This window comes from Corvus brachyrhynchos, unplaced genomic scaffold, assembly GCF_000691975.1.
Source record: "Corvus brachyrhynchos isolate BGI_N302 unplaced genomic scaffold, ASM69197v1 scaffold705, whole genome shotgun sequence".
NCBI classification, from domain to species: domain Eukaryota; kingdom Metazoa; phylum Chordata; class Aves; order Passeriformes; family Corvidae; genus Corvus; species Corvus brachyrhynchos.
In genome coordinates this window covers 510,851-524,209 of record NW_008238346.1, presented here as the reverse complement: position 1 = coordinate 524,209, position 13,359 = coordinate 510,851, and positions in this window count along the sequence as shown.

The following is a 13,359-nucleotide window of genomic DNA, read 5'->3' as shown; positions in this document are numbered from 1 at the left end:
GGTGAAGGACACATGGCTACTTGGTGAATGCACTGCAGACTGTCTGAAAAACTAGTCAGCTGAAATTGTGGGTGGAGGTCACCTTGGGGAAGGCACAGGGCAAGTGTTTTGCCTGGAAATACTTGATGTGCCAGCTGAGTGCTCTTATCTCCAGCATTGCTCCTTCTCCTGAGCTCCAAAGCAGAGAGGAAAGTACCACAGAAGAGCTTTCAGTAGTGGCAGGGGAACTGTTTTAAGCAAAGCAGTATCTTCTTCCCTGCATGTCAACCTCAATTCACTTTGAGTACTTTGAAGAACAAATTAAATTCCCCATTGCTAAATTCTCCTTCTGTAGTAAGGGTCAGGAAGAGTTTGGGGACTTTCTATGTTTGTGTTCATTGCTACAATGTGTTCTGTGCAAATCTGGCTGTGGGAGGTAAGGAAAAAGTGAGTAAGGTGGTAATGTGCATGTGAATGGAGGCCATCAATGTCGCTTGTACTGTCAGAGCCGAAGGTTCAGTGAAAAACCCATCATAACCTTCGTGCTGTTTCAACTCAGAGCATTTTCTGAACCTTCAGATTTTCACTGGTATGTGGAAGACTACTTCCTTTTCCCTACTCCTAGGAAAACATAGTTATGGCAAAACTAGACACCTTTACATTATGCTCACAAATATGTGTCTCTTCACATGAGTATTGAAAACTGATAGTTTTCCATGCTCTTCTTGGACCAGGAATAGCACTACACGTCCACCTGTATTGACCTTGGAGTAATTGCTTTTGTTAAGAAATTCTCTTGAATGTGCAAAAAGGTCTTGGAAAAGGGAGCATTCTTTTGAGAAATTGTAGCTGTTCTCTTTCAAGGTATCATCCAAATGGCAAAGTTGATGCTTGTAATTCCTACTGAAAATTTCCTTTTCTCTTAAGTTGTTAATGGGATTTTTTTTCATATGTTTTTAACAGACCTCTCTAAAGCCTCTACTGGTTTAACCACTGCTCCAAAGCCTTGTTTGCTGGGGTGGCAGTAAGCTGAGAGGCCAATAGGAAACCACCTGGATTGTGTGAGAGGCATTTCATGGCATACTCTGTTGGAGATGAGGAGGAAATATATCTGCAATATGCTTCATATTTTCATTGATTAGTTTTGTTGGTCTCAGAGGCAAGTAGGAACAGAAAAGAATTGCTGTATATTAAAATGCCTGTAGCAGTATTGCACTTTTTGTCAGTACTGAGGCACAGCTTTTGTTTTGTAGCCTGGATTAGAGTGTCTCTTTTGCAAAATGCATTGTGCCAACAAAATATTTACAGCCAGAGGAATGCTAGGGGAGAATGCTTAAAGTTTAAAAATTTTTAGCTATAATTTAATTTTTTAAAATCAAAGACTGGAAGCAGAGAAGGAAATATCTTGAAGCCATGTGACTTGGAGGAAGTAAGACCACCTGCCCTATGCAAGCCTAGCTCTTTTCAGGACTTGATAAGGTGGGTATCACTGAAGACTTACGAATCCTAAATCTATGACTCTTGAACTGTGCAAACGTGGCTCCTATGATACTGAAGAGCTTAGGTGACCACTCTAGCACCTGGTTTTGTTTGTTTGTTTGTCTGTGGGGTTTTTGTTGTTGTTGTTTTTTGTTTTTAATTAAAAGGGTTAAATAAGTTCTGCTCATCTCAAATGAGGCAATGCTGCTAATGACAGTTCAGATGATGTTCTCTTCTTGGTATATATGGTCTGAATTCATACCAGATAGCAGTAGTATCTTTTTGGTCACATGAAGATAGACCCTAGAGCTCTTGAGATTCCAAGGGTTTGACCAGAAGAGTTGAAGGGGGAAGGGATAAATTGTCTGACATACAAAGAATTGAATCAAAGTTCTTTATAATCAGAATTTACAGCCTGAAAGATACATAGGTTTTCATAAAAATATTAGATTCAATGTATTTGTTATCAGAGGCAAGCTACAATATATCACTCTTTTTGTGAGATCCTGTTAGCCTGATCTCAGTGTATCTATGTTTTCTTTCCAATCATCTTTGTCTCTTCCTGTTTTTTTTCTCAACTGACAGTTCTGTCCACCAATTCGGTAATTACTGTCTATCATTTTAAGTGATGTACTAAGGGCCAATATTTAAGGTCAGGGCCATGAGCATCTGACTTCCCCTGAGAGTAGAACTGGTTGAGTAGGAAGAATATTGATTCAGTGAATAGATCAACCGAAAAGAAGGAAATTTTTCACATGCTTTTGACCTAACAGCATTCACCCTTCTCTACTTGGGGAAAAGTTAATGAAGGGGTAAATCAAATATTGTATGAATCATGCATCAAAATACAAAATGAGAAACACTGAAAAAAAGCAGCCCAGAGGCTTGCTGCTGATAGCTGGGAATGTGTAATAGGCAGGGTTTAGAACAGAGTTCTGAATTTCTAGGTTTATAGAAAATGCAGAAATGGGTGAATTTGACCCCTAAATGAGGCTGGAAACTTATTCACCTCTGTGGCTACTTCAGTGGATTTGCATCTTAAATAGGAGCATAGAAATGACAGCAGAAGTCACTGTTTTACCTAAAAATGTATGAGGTAAGTCACAGAAAGGGAGAATCTGTAACTTACTGTTCCCTCAAATGATCTTTTAATTCAGGAGAAGATTGTCCTAGTTCAACTCCAGTTATTTCTTGCTTTTCCCCATATGTGTAACCATGAGCAATTACACTTTTTATTTTTGGGTAATAGCATAAATTACAGAGCATTACAAACTTCCTAAGCTACTCAGCGAACAGTGCAGATGACAAAAAAGCAACCACCCTGTTCCCTAAAACACAAACCCAAGATAACTCCATCATGGCTTGTATTACTGGCATTAAAAGAAGGTTCTGAGTTCAGGTGCCCATCTCCTTTGGTGGAAATAATAGTTTGGAATCTGTGGTGTTTGATAATCTGAAACCCTTGAATTGTATTTTGTTTCTCTAGTCTGAATAAATGATGTGGAAATATCAAAGAAGCTTTTTGTATAATGAACAGTAATAGGGAGAGAAGCAAAATAGTGATCCAAAAAGACCTTTAGATGTCTTGGCTTTAACTTTCTTGGCAAATCTTAGTTACAAATAACAGAAACAGCCTGCCCTGCAGAAGGAGAAAAGTGCCATGCAAGAAATTTCCTAATCTTCTGGGTTATCCACTCTGATACTTTTATCCTTGAACATGAATAATTTATGCTCAGGAAGTTGGTTTCTCTGTGACAGACAAGCATTTGTTGAGAAATCTCAGTGTTGGTCTTTCAGAGCTATCCGTGTGCTTCCTGTTGCCCTTTGAGAGAAGGCAAAGATGGAAAACGGAGAAAAACTCAGGCTTTTTTTGTAAGGGAGTCTAACAGAAGTGCTCCTACCTTTGATTTTATTTTATTTTAAACTCTGTTTGGAAGCTCATGAAATGCTGTGGAATAGCAGAACATTATTGGTTTCCACGATTAACCATTGCAAGACTGGTGAACAAAAAAGCGTTATCCTGGAAGGGTTAGAAATGAACACTGGTCTTGTTAATTACATAAGCTGAGTGTTTTTATAATTTTCAGTTTTATCTCTTAGCACCTCTTTATCTTTGTTGTCTGTTGTCTGTTTCTTACATTCACAGAACACCAACTTTTTAATGAGCTCATGTGGAGCAGACGGAGGGGCCCAAGGCCAAATCTTAGCCTTCAGCTTGGTTGGAAAAGGGAATAATTAAATGCTGAAAGGGTGAAGCAGTCAGGTGCACTGAAAATAAGGGCAAAAGGCTAATGAACACAAGTGAGGCTAGTTTTTGACAAACCTCCCCAGAAGCTTCTGACAGTCAAAGCCACTTTCCAATGTGGCAAGGCCTGGCTGCGCTTTTACCCACCACAAACTGAGGGGAATGCTCAAAAAAATCTTCAGTGAGGCTACATCCAATTTTCTTTGTCAGCTCAGGTTGGATGGTGAATGGAGAGAAAGGGACTCTTAAAGACAGTGTATAAAATGCTGGTTTTCTGCCTCATGAAGGCAGAAGTGTTAGTGAGTTTTGTAGTTTTTTTTCACTCATGATCCTGGAGGATGTGAGTGACACATAATATTTTAACAGTGAATGGCTTCTTTTATATGGTCAGACAGTACAGGAAACCATGATTAGGGTGGAGTTTTCAGTAGCTGTGTGTAGGGGAAAACAGAAGTAGGCTGTGACAAAAGAAATGTTGGAGATAACATTTCCCAAATGACACCAGAGTTGGGGTCCTAGTCAGTAAATAGCTCAAGGGCAGGGCTGCCATTCAGAGGGACCTAAGCAGTTCTGGGCCTGGGGTGAAATAAACCCCAGGGAACAGCCTGAGTGGGGAGCAGGTCTGCAGAGGGAGTGCCTTGGTGGGCTGCAGGTAAACCAAGCCAAGTGCATGGCAGTGAGGATGGCTCACAGTATCCTGGGCTGTATTAACAGGAGCAGATCCAGGGAACTGGGTACCCTCCTCTATTCAGCAATCAGATAGTGAAGTCAGATGGGCTTCTTGGAAGGAAGGGCCCAGCGGAAGAGCTCACAAGTGATACACTTTTAAACACTCAGCCTTGATCTGCATGAAGAACTATCTTGAAGTACTTTGGTAGTGGAAATGGAGATGAAGAATAGGTGCAAGATTGGATGCAGCTGGCAAAGGACACCCTGGATCCTCAGAATGAAGGATAATCTGGTGGCTGGGATGTGAGCCATCAAGGGGAAGAGGAGCTGTAATAGAAGGGATCAGGCACTTGAATTAAGAGAATCAATCAGTGGCCTGGCAGCGTGACTGTACAGCTGTGACCCTGGCATCTGGATTTGCAGAGATGGAACCCTGCAGTGTCCATATTGGAGACAGTCACATGGGTTTGTGTTCAAAGCAGGAGCTCCAACAAAAATCTGAATTCAAGTGCAAAGTCATTCCTCACTGATTGATGTGTGCACAGGGAGTCAAGGGTGCACTAGAGCAAAGCTACCCCCTTGCTGTCTGTTCTGGCAGTTTTAGGACCACATTGGCCAATGGAGCAAGCCTGAGGTCACCATCAGGCTGGGGATATATCTGACAGCTCCAGACCTGTCACGTGTCCCCACTCCTTGGTGATGAGCAGTGACACAGCCATGGTTTTGCCTGTGGACATTAGATTTGTGACCTTTCAACCTTCCTTTGCCTGCCCTTAGATGAAAGACAGGAGATGATTCTTGTTCTAAAATTAAATAGCTTTGTTCCGTTGCCAGTGAAGAAAAAACCACGAGTTAATTGTTTTCATTTCCCTTAAAGGATGCCAAACACGGACTGAAATTTCTTAGGGAATCTGTAGCATTGCCACTCTGTCTTCTTGTTACTCTGACCATCTTCATCACCACATTTGATGTGCAAATGTGGAAAGCAAGGCTTGGGTTTGTAATGACTATTTGCTGACTCTTTTTAACTGCTCTGCTCTCTTGGAAAGGGGGAAGCATGTTGGTGAGGTTTTTTTCTGTCCTTCCTGAACTGCGCACAAAGTGGAGTCAGACAGATACCTCCTGGTCATACACCTCACAGAGATGCTAGAACAAATGTAAAAAGAGCTGGACATACTGGCTAGGGGAAAGAAAATCAGCTCAAGCTGCTTCTTGGGACTGTTCTTATTAGTCTGAGGGCTGTCTGGACTCTGATGCTAATGGTGGACAATGTTTTGGGCAGCAGAGAGGATGCTTGGAAGAAAGGACACAATCATACACATACTTGATGGATCTTGTATCTCTAGGGGAGTTAAGGGAGATGTTTAAGGGAGATGCTCGACTTCGGAAAAACTGAAACAGTTTAACCTAGCTGGATTAAGACGTTAGTGTTCACAACCAACCAAAGGACCAGTCTTGCTGGCACTTGCCAACCAGTCATTCCTGATTCAGTGCCATGAAAAAGATCAGGTTATAGGGAAACCTATAGGTTAGCTTTTGTCATAACTAGTATTAAGTAAAATTAACCTCCTTTGATCAAAAGAAAGATGATGTAACAACCCATTTTGCATCATCATACACCCATTAACAACCCATTTTGCATCACCCATGTCAGCGTAAGTGTTAAAAATTAAACTAGCCAAAGCCCTAATGGCTTAGGTCTTAAAAAAATTAACCTGCAACAACAGAGAGAAAATGGAGAAGGAGTAGCAATAAGCATGGAAATTAAATTTTTGAGGAGGATTTAGCAATTTGCCAGCATCAATGTGTTACAGGCAGGACTCTGGCAGAAGCACGGCTGTCCAGCTCTCAAGGTCTGCCTACTGCTGCACGAGGCAGAGGTGCCTGGAGGTAGTGTGCCTTTTGTAGCAAGGTACTCAAATTACACTAATTTTTCCTGTTTCTTGAAAGGGCTAATTAGCTCAAGAGTAGTCATGCAGAAGGGCTGCCCAGCTTCTAGGGGCCTCCTCAGTCACCTTGGTTTCACCTGAGGCCATTTGGACATACAGGCTGATTCAGGCACAGTCAGTTCAGATACTTGTGTATCACTGTACTTTGCCCTTAGCAATTGTCACCTTTCAGAAAAAGAACAAACAATGAGTAATTTGCTTCACTTTTTTACAGACTGATTTTACTGGCTGTTGTTCTAAAGGACCTAAGCAGAGTGATCTCTTTAAATTCAGGATGGACAGCTGCATCTGCCAGTTACTTCTCACCTAGAAAAAGCATCCAGGAAGCAGTTGCCTTTGCTCATATTGCATATTTTTGAGTGTTTATTTTATATTTTTTTGGTGGTTATGTCCTGGTTCTGCATACAGGTGTATGTTTTCTTGGGAAAAGCAAAAACCATATTGCCCATTTAGGTAGTTAAATTAGAAAGTTTAACAATATGGCTGAGGCAGCACTGCTGTGGTGGTCTGTTCCTCATGGCTAACTCTTCCTTGAGTCTACTGCCCTTGCTGTGTTCATCATTACCATGTCATGATACTGCAGTTTGATAATGCATGTGATTGTGAAAGTGGAAAGGTGCAACCTTGAGAAGGATGCAGTAGGTAAGGGAAAGAAATATGGAGTTGAGGGGACAATAAAGAATTGTAAGTAAATATGAATCTTCAAAATGATAAATTTTCTATCCTCAGATTTTGCATGTACTTGAACCAGATGTTTAGACTTTTATTTTTTTTTTCTAACTTAAGGGCTTCAGGTAGTGATTCTCAAGATAAATAACACTGGTTGGAGCCAAATTAGTGGTCTTTCAGCTCTAGGACTGATGAGTAGTATACAGTTATTTCATTCCCTATTTTTGTTACATTATTTTTAATCCCTTAAAACCTTACCTTGTGTTTTAAATGACAGGGAAAAAAAATCAGTTATTTGGGCTGATGTTTTCCTGTAGCTTCTGATTTGGAGTATTAGCCAGAGGCGAAAATGTTATGTTGTGCAAAACATTAAAAGAAAAAATTGAAGAACCTATTTCTTATGTATAGTTGAATTAAGACAAATACAAATATTTTCATGAATGGAAACAGCGAAGAGCTCAATCCTTTGAAAAAGATATGCTAATTTAAAACTTAAATTTCTGATCTTATAAAATGTGGAATTCTAGAAAAGTAGAGCTGGAAGATATCATGAGAGCTCACATAGCTCATTTCTGCCCTGTGGCAAGAGCAACTCAGCCTGAAAGTAGTTTGGACAGAAGTGTATCCAGCCTATTCTTCAGAATGTCTGGGATACTGAGAATAGAAGCTCCACAGAAAATTTGAGTAACCTGTTCTCATACGTCATTGCTATTGCTGTAAGGAAATTTTCTCTTAATACCCAGTTTGCATTTTCTTTGTAGGTATTGCAGGTTTTGATTCCTCTCCTGCCCATGACAAGCCTGGAAAGAAATTTGTTCCCTTTTTGAAAAAGCCCTGCTCAAACCTATCCTAGATGGGATTAGGATAACGTATTAGGATGGTTTTAAGCATTTGAAACAATTTTAAATTCCTTTCTTTTTTTGTAATTTTTTTTTTGAGGGCTGAATTATCAGCTTTAAAAAGATGCAGTGTGGGAAAGGAAACACCAAGAATTGAGCAGGATTATGTAGCTCAACAAAGCCAAAAGCAGAGAAGAACCTTCTTAACTCCAGAGCGGATTCCTGGTTTGTTACATGGTCTGTCTTCCTTACCTAAAAAGTACTGAGATACACACAAGGGACACTTGTCATTTAAAGCAGTTTATTTTAGGGACAATTTATTGCTCAGTTTTGAATCCAGCTGCTCATGGTTCCATCCAAGCTGGTTTCCATGATACTGGATCAAGCATTCTTTGCTGCAGTGTCTCTGGTAGACAGGATATGGAAAGGGGCACATGGTTTATATATGGTGAAGAGAAGCACTGAAAAGAGATTCTGCTAAACCCCTAAAAGCTGTCTCTGAAATTCCATCTTTTTTTACTGCATAATTAAGCACTACTGCTGACACATCCTCCCTTATGATTCCCTTTAAGTTGGAGCATCTGGCCGGGTGTTGCACAAGAGCCCAGTTTTCTTCTCCCTATACAACGGAGTTTTGATTAATTAATCATTCCTTCTGTTTGAATAATACATTAAAGATGCACTTGAATGTTCTAGGGAAAAAGTAAAATAAAAAACCATACAAAGGGAAATACTGCTCTGGCATGTGAAATGACATGCTCTCTCCAAATGGCAGGACTGTTCTAAATGTGTTACTGGTCAGTCTGTATTTCTTTTTCTGCTTGTTTATTTTCATGTCCATTTGACTTGGTGATAGTCACTTGCTTCAGCAGGTTTTTAAGTCACAAAAATGTTGAATTTTAACATGATATGAAAGAATGATACAGTTATGATGAATATGCTTTTTGAGTCAGTGTTTTGCTATATTAAAAGAAAGTAATTATGAAGCTTTCATATTGTTGGCTGCTGTCCATTTTTATTTGTGACTTCACAATAGCATCTTCGTGCTAATATGACCACAACAAGTTGAGTAGCTGTACTCCTAAAAATTTTGCTATGGTTTCAAAAGAGCAGGGTTTGTGTTTGAACCTGCCACTTCACAGGAGCTACGGCTGCTCCTGGGTTTGTGTAAGGACCTTACTTCTACCCTGTGCATGTCCTCCACAGTCAGGAAGCAGTGAGACAAGATTCTGAAAGCACAGAGCAAAACTGCACCCAAAGGCCAGGCATTCGTGGTGCAGTGCTTTTCCCCTAGTATCTAGCTATTGTCAGGAGCTCCAAAGGAGGACATCAGCCAACAGTTGCTCTCCTCCTGCATGCAGTTTTTAATGTTGTGAATGCTCATTTCTTGAAAACCTGGATGTCAGCTCTTGGTCTGAGATTTTTTTGAAAATACTGAGGGTTGCACTAAGCTTGCCTTAATGTAATTCGATCTTTTTGGAGTTGCTCAGTGTTTCCTGTGGAAAGGCAGAGAAGCAGCAGCACGTTGATGTTGGATCAGGCATGTTCAGTGTGTCTGGTAAATACAACTTTCTGCAATTCTGTTCTATTGACACTTCTTAAAGAGGTCTTGGTAGCACTGACAGAAGAGATAACACAGTGCTGTGTGCTGAGAGCGAGTGCCTGGGTAATTCTTACTACTGAAGAGCTGGGGTGTTAGAGGAGCTCACTGATAAACTCCTGACTATGCAAAGCTAAGGCAGCTTCTGTCCCCGGCCTTGAGAGACAAAGTGCTCCCTTCTCCCTAAAGGAAGGGCCATGGGGAATTAAGATTTGATGGAAAATTAATGCCACTGTTTCTGTGTCTGTCAAGTGGTGACAGCAGTAAGGTACAGGATGCACCTGCAGGCTCATTTTGGGTCAGCCTTCCTAGGTGACTGAGAAGGAGAGCTTTCCAGTCTTTGTATAGACCCACTCCTGCTGTCACATGTGACACTTGGCCAAAAGCCCCTACTCTGAAAACAAAGCGAAGCCCAAATGACTGCTGAGAGCTCACTAGATGGGGTGGGGGCACTGCTGGCTTTTACCCACGGAGGCTCTTACAAGAGTTTTCCTCCCCCTCTGCCCCCTTTAATCCATTTTCAAGCCTAGCAATGCCTCACATTTACCCAGCAGGCCCACCTGAAAAGGTCAGTTCTATTTTTTTGACCTTTTTCAGCTCAGTAAACATTGGCAGCTGGAAGTCCTTGCTGTAGACATGTCAGTTGCAATGAAATGGTGTTGCAGGTAATGACATGCATACAGAGTATCTCTGACCTCTGATGTTGTTTGCCCATCAACACAGAAGTCTTCCCAAAATTTTAGTCCCTGTGGCACCATTTGCTCTCAAGGAACTTGTGGATCGGTTTTCTTTCCCTTTTCCCTTGGCATTGTTTGGGTGCTCCCCTTATTTTGAATAGCGATATTAAATATTAACAATCTTAAATTTGTAGATGTGCTGGTTATCACTAATGTGTGGTCATGGGTTTTATATCCCTTAGGTGTTAGTACCAGTTTGTTTGGATAGGAGGAAAATTTTTTGCTGACAGTTTCTTTCCTGAATTTTTCTCTGATCTGAGAAATCATGTCTAAGACCTGTATGAACTGGTGTTTTGGTGAGGATGAAGGGAAAGGAGAACAACAACCTTACCCACTGAATCTTGGATTGCAACCCTGTATCCAACATCCACCAGAACCAACTACTGAAATTAATGCCCTTGCTGTGGAAGTAAAGGGGCAGTTTGAGCACCATCAGTAGAGCTTCGTCCCATTTTGGTTTAAGAAGTTATGCTCTAGCACCTCTAGTCCAGATTTGGACCTTAAACTATGTGTCTCTCCAATGCCAACCTTAATACATGGCCAGGTATTACCATCAGTCTCGGCTGCAAATCCTGTAGAGTCTCATCAGCCAGAACACTCATGGGAAGTGATGAAAAGCAAGTTGTCATGTCGTGTTCAAATTGTGCATGCTTCTAGGTGGAACGATAGCTACGCAATTCCCATTAGACAAGCAATGTTGTTCTACACATCCTGTGCAAAGCTGAACCTCATTTACTGACACTGTTGGGGCTGCCTGAGGCAGCACAGTGTCCAGCTGCAGACGGCCTTGGCTTCTGCTACTGCAGGCAGGGGTCAGCTGCAGCCTGCAGGGAAAGCTGTCAGCTGCAGCTTGCAGGAAGAGCTGGCTCATTTGGGAGAGTGAGCCCCAAACAAAGGTGGTGCAGAAGCGTCGGCAGAGGTGAAGGACGAGAGAGGGGGATCTCTGTGTAGGTTCCAACTGCTTTATCGCTGGTGGAGGGTCCAGGGACAAAGACCAGGAAAAAGGGGAGAGCACGCTGTTTTATATGGGGGTGAAACAAAGGGAAACAACCAATGGGGATCGACTGGGGAGGAGGAGATAACAGGGGAATAACCAATAGAGATAACTTAGGGGAGGGAATTACATGAATAGACCAATGGGGTGTCAAAGAAGGGAGAACTTTCCAGAACTAATACATAAGCAACTAGGGGAAATGCATAAACATGAACTTATACATAAAACTGGGTGGAGAACTCCTAAACCAATAAACTTAAAACATGTAAACTAGGACCCACTAGGAACATGAGAACTCGCCGTAACATGGGTGAGAATCAGATCTCTGTGTTTTGAGGGCCTGTCCACCAGTCCTCTGAATGCTCTGCTGCTGTGAGCACTGCCACATGCACTGCAACTATTTACTGCCTTTGATTTCTGATGAACATGAATATCTTGACTGACTGAATTATATCCAGCATTCTATCTGCAGGGTGGTTTTCATCTTCCAGAATATAGTAAAGAATTTGTTTTGATACATTTTGGTAAGAGTTTGACAAGTTGTATAGCTATATTAGTACCACTCAAAAACTGGGACTGTGTTTGGGTGAAAGTTTCTGCTCTGTGTCAAATTAATGATCTGTTACAAAACTTTCAAAAAGCACATAGCCGTAAAAGTAATTTCTTGGTAACGATAGGAACACCACTGGGTACTCTATAAGTCCTTTAGTCCCTTGTTAATACCTCATTTTGATTGTTGCATTTTTAATACTTGGATTAAGACAGTGACATGTTTCTGATCATTTCTGTTGAATGCATGAACATCTGGTTTTTGTTGTGTTTTAGTGTTGTTTGCTGTTGGCTAGGGATGAAAGGAGAGATCAGATGGTTTGAAGTTGATTTTTTTGTTGTTTTTCAAAGTTGCCTTTGTTCATAAGCAGCAATCCAGGAGCTGAGCAGCAATTCTAATTGTGACTGACAAGCAGTGATGGGAAGGAGGAAAATGGGAGTGATGATATATTGGCTGTGCTAGCTCAGCAGAGAGAGAAAAAAAATCTTACAATTGCTCCTTAAAATTGTCCATGCTTTACCTAAAGGAGAGATGAGGTTGCAAAAAGAAGATACTTTATTATGCATTGAGCAGTCTTGAGTATGCCATGTACAGATTCAAAACCTGCTGCTTGCCCAGAAACTGAAAAGTGTTTGGCTCCTGCAGCCTGGTGACCTGAGAATGAGGGCATGGGCTCTCTGACCTGTGCCAGCTTAAAGGGGTTAAAAGTGAGCCCACTGTGCCCGTGGATTATTGGAACCTGAAAAGAAGCCAACACCCCATTAACAGGTCACAGTTTGTAGGTTTACCCCCTTGTCCCTCCCCTCTGTTTTGAATATTTTGGGATTTCATATAGTAACTGGATGGCTATTACCTTGTGCCATTAAACAATAATGTCAAGCAAAGGATGTTCCACCCTGTGTATTTAATGATATATAACAGGATTGTAGGAATATTGTTTCATGCAGTGTGCTGCATGCAGCTGGCTAAGGATTTCTTTAAATAGTTCCCACATCTCTCATGTTTGTTGGAAGGACTGTGCTGTCAGCTCTGGAGAATGGAGAGATTAGTCTCTGCTACACTTGCTCTGGACAAATATCTTCTTAAATTAAAACACCTCTTCTGTGTTTAAAGTTAGGCAAGAACAAACTGCTCTACTGTAAAAGCTAGTGCCTGAGCTCCTGCTAGGAGATGATGCAACTTGCAAAGGATGAGCCAGAAAATGTCTTAAATGTTTTTTTAAAGACTTTTCCCTCCAGGAGTGCCTCTATGTTGTCCAGAGTAAGTGTCAATATGACCAGGTTAAATTCCTGAAGTTTTGCTTAATTCCCAAGAGGTGAAGCCTACCCTTAGTGAATAACAACCTTCCTGAACATAAAATAATTCCAATTAAAAATGAGACTGAAGGAGGGGAGATGTAAGCATGCCATGTCCCTGAGTCTTGAAGCTGGGGTTTGGTGCCAGAGTCCTGTATGGTGCAGTGTGGTGTTTGCCCACTCAAGTGCCACTCACTCCTGCTGTCCGATAAAAATCACATTGGTCTCAGGGTTGGTTTTTTTCCTTCTTACACTTGGGGAGATTCTGACTTAACATTGAATAATGTGTGTTTGCTTCAGCTTACTTAGGAAATTCTTAGCACTAAGAGGATATTCAGTCTAGTGTTGACAAAA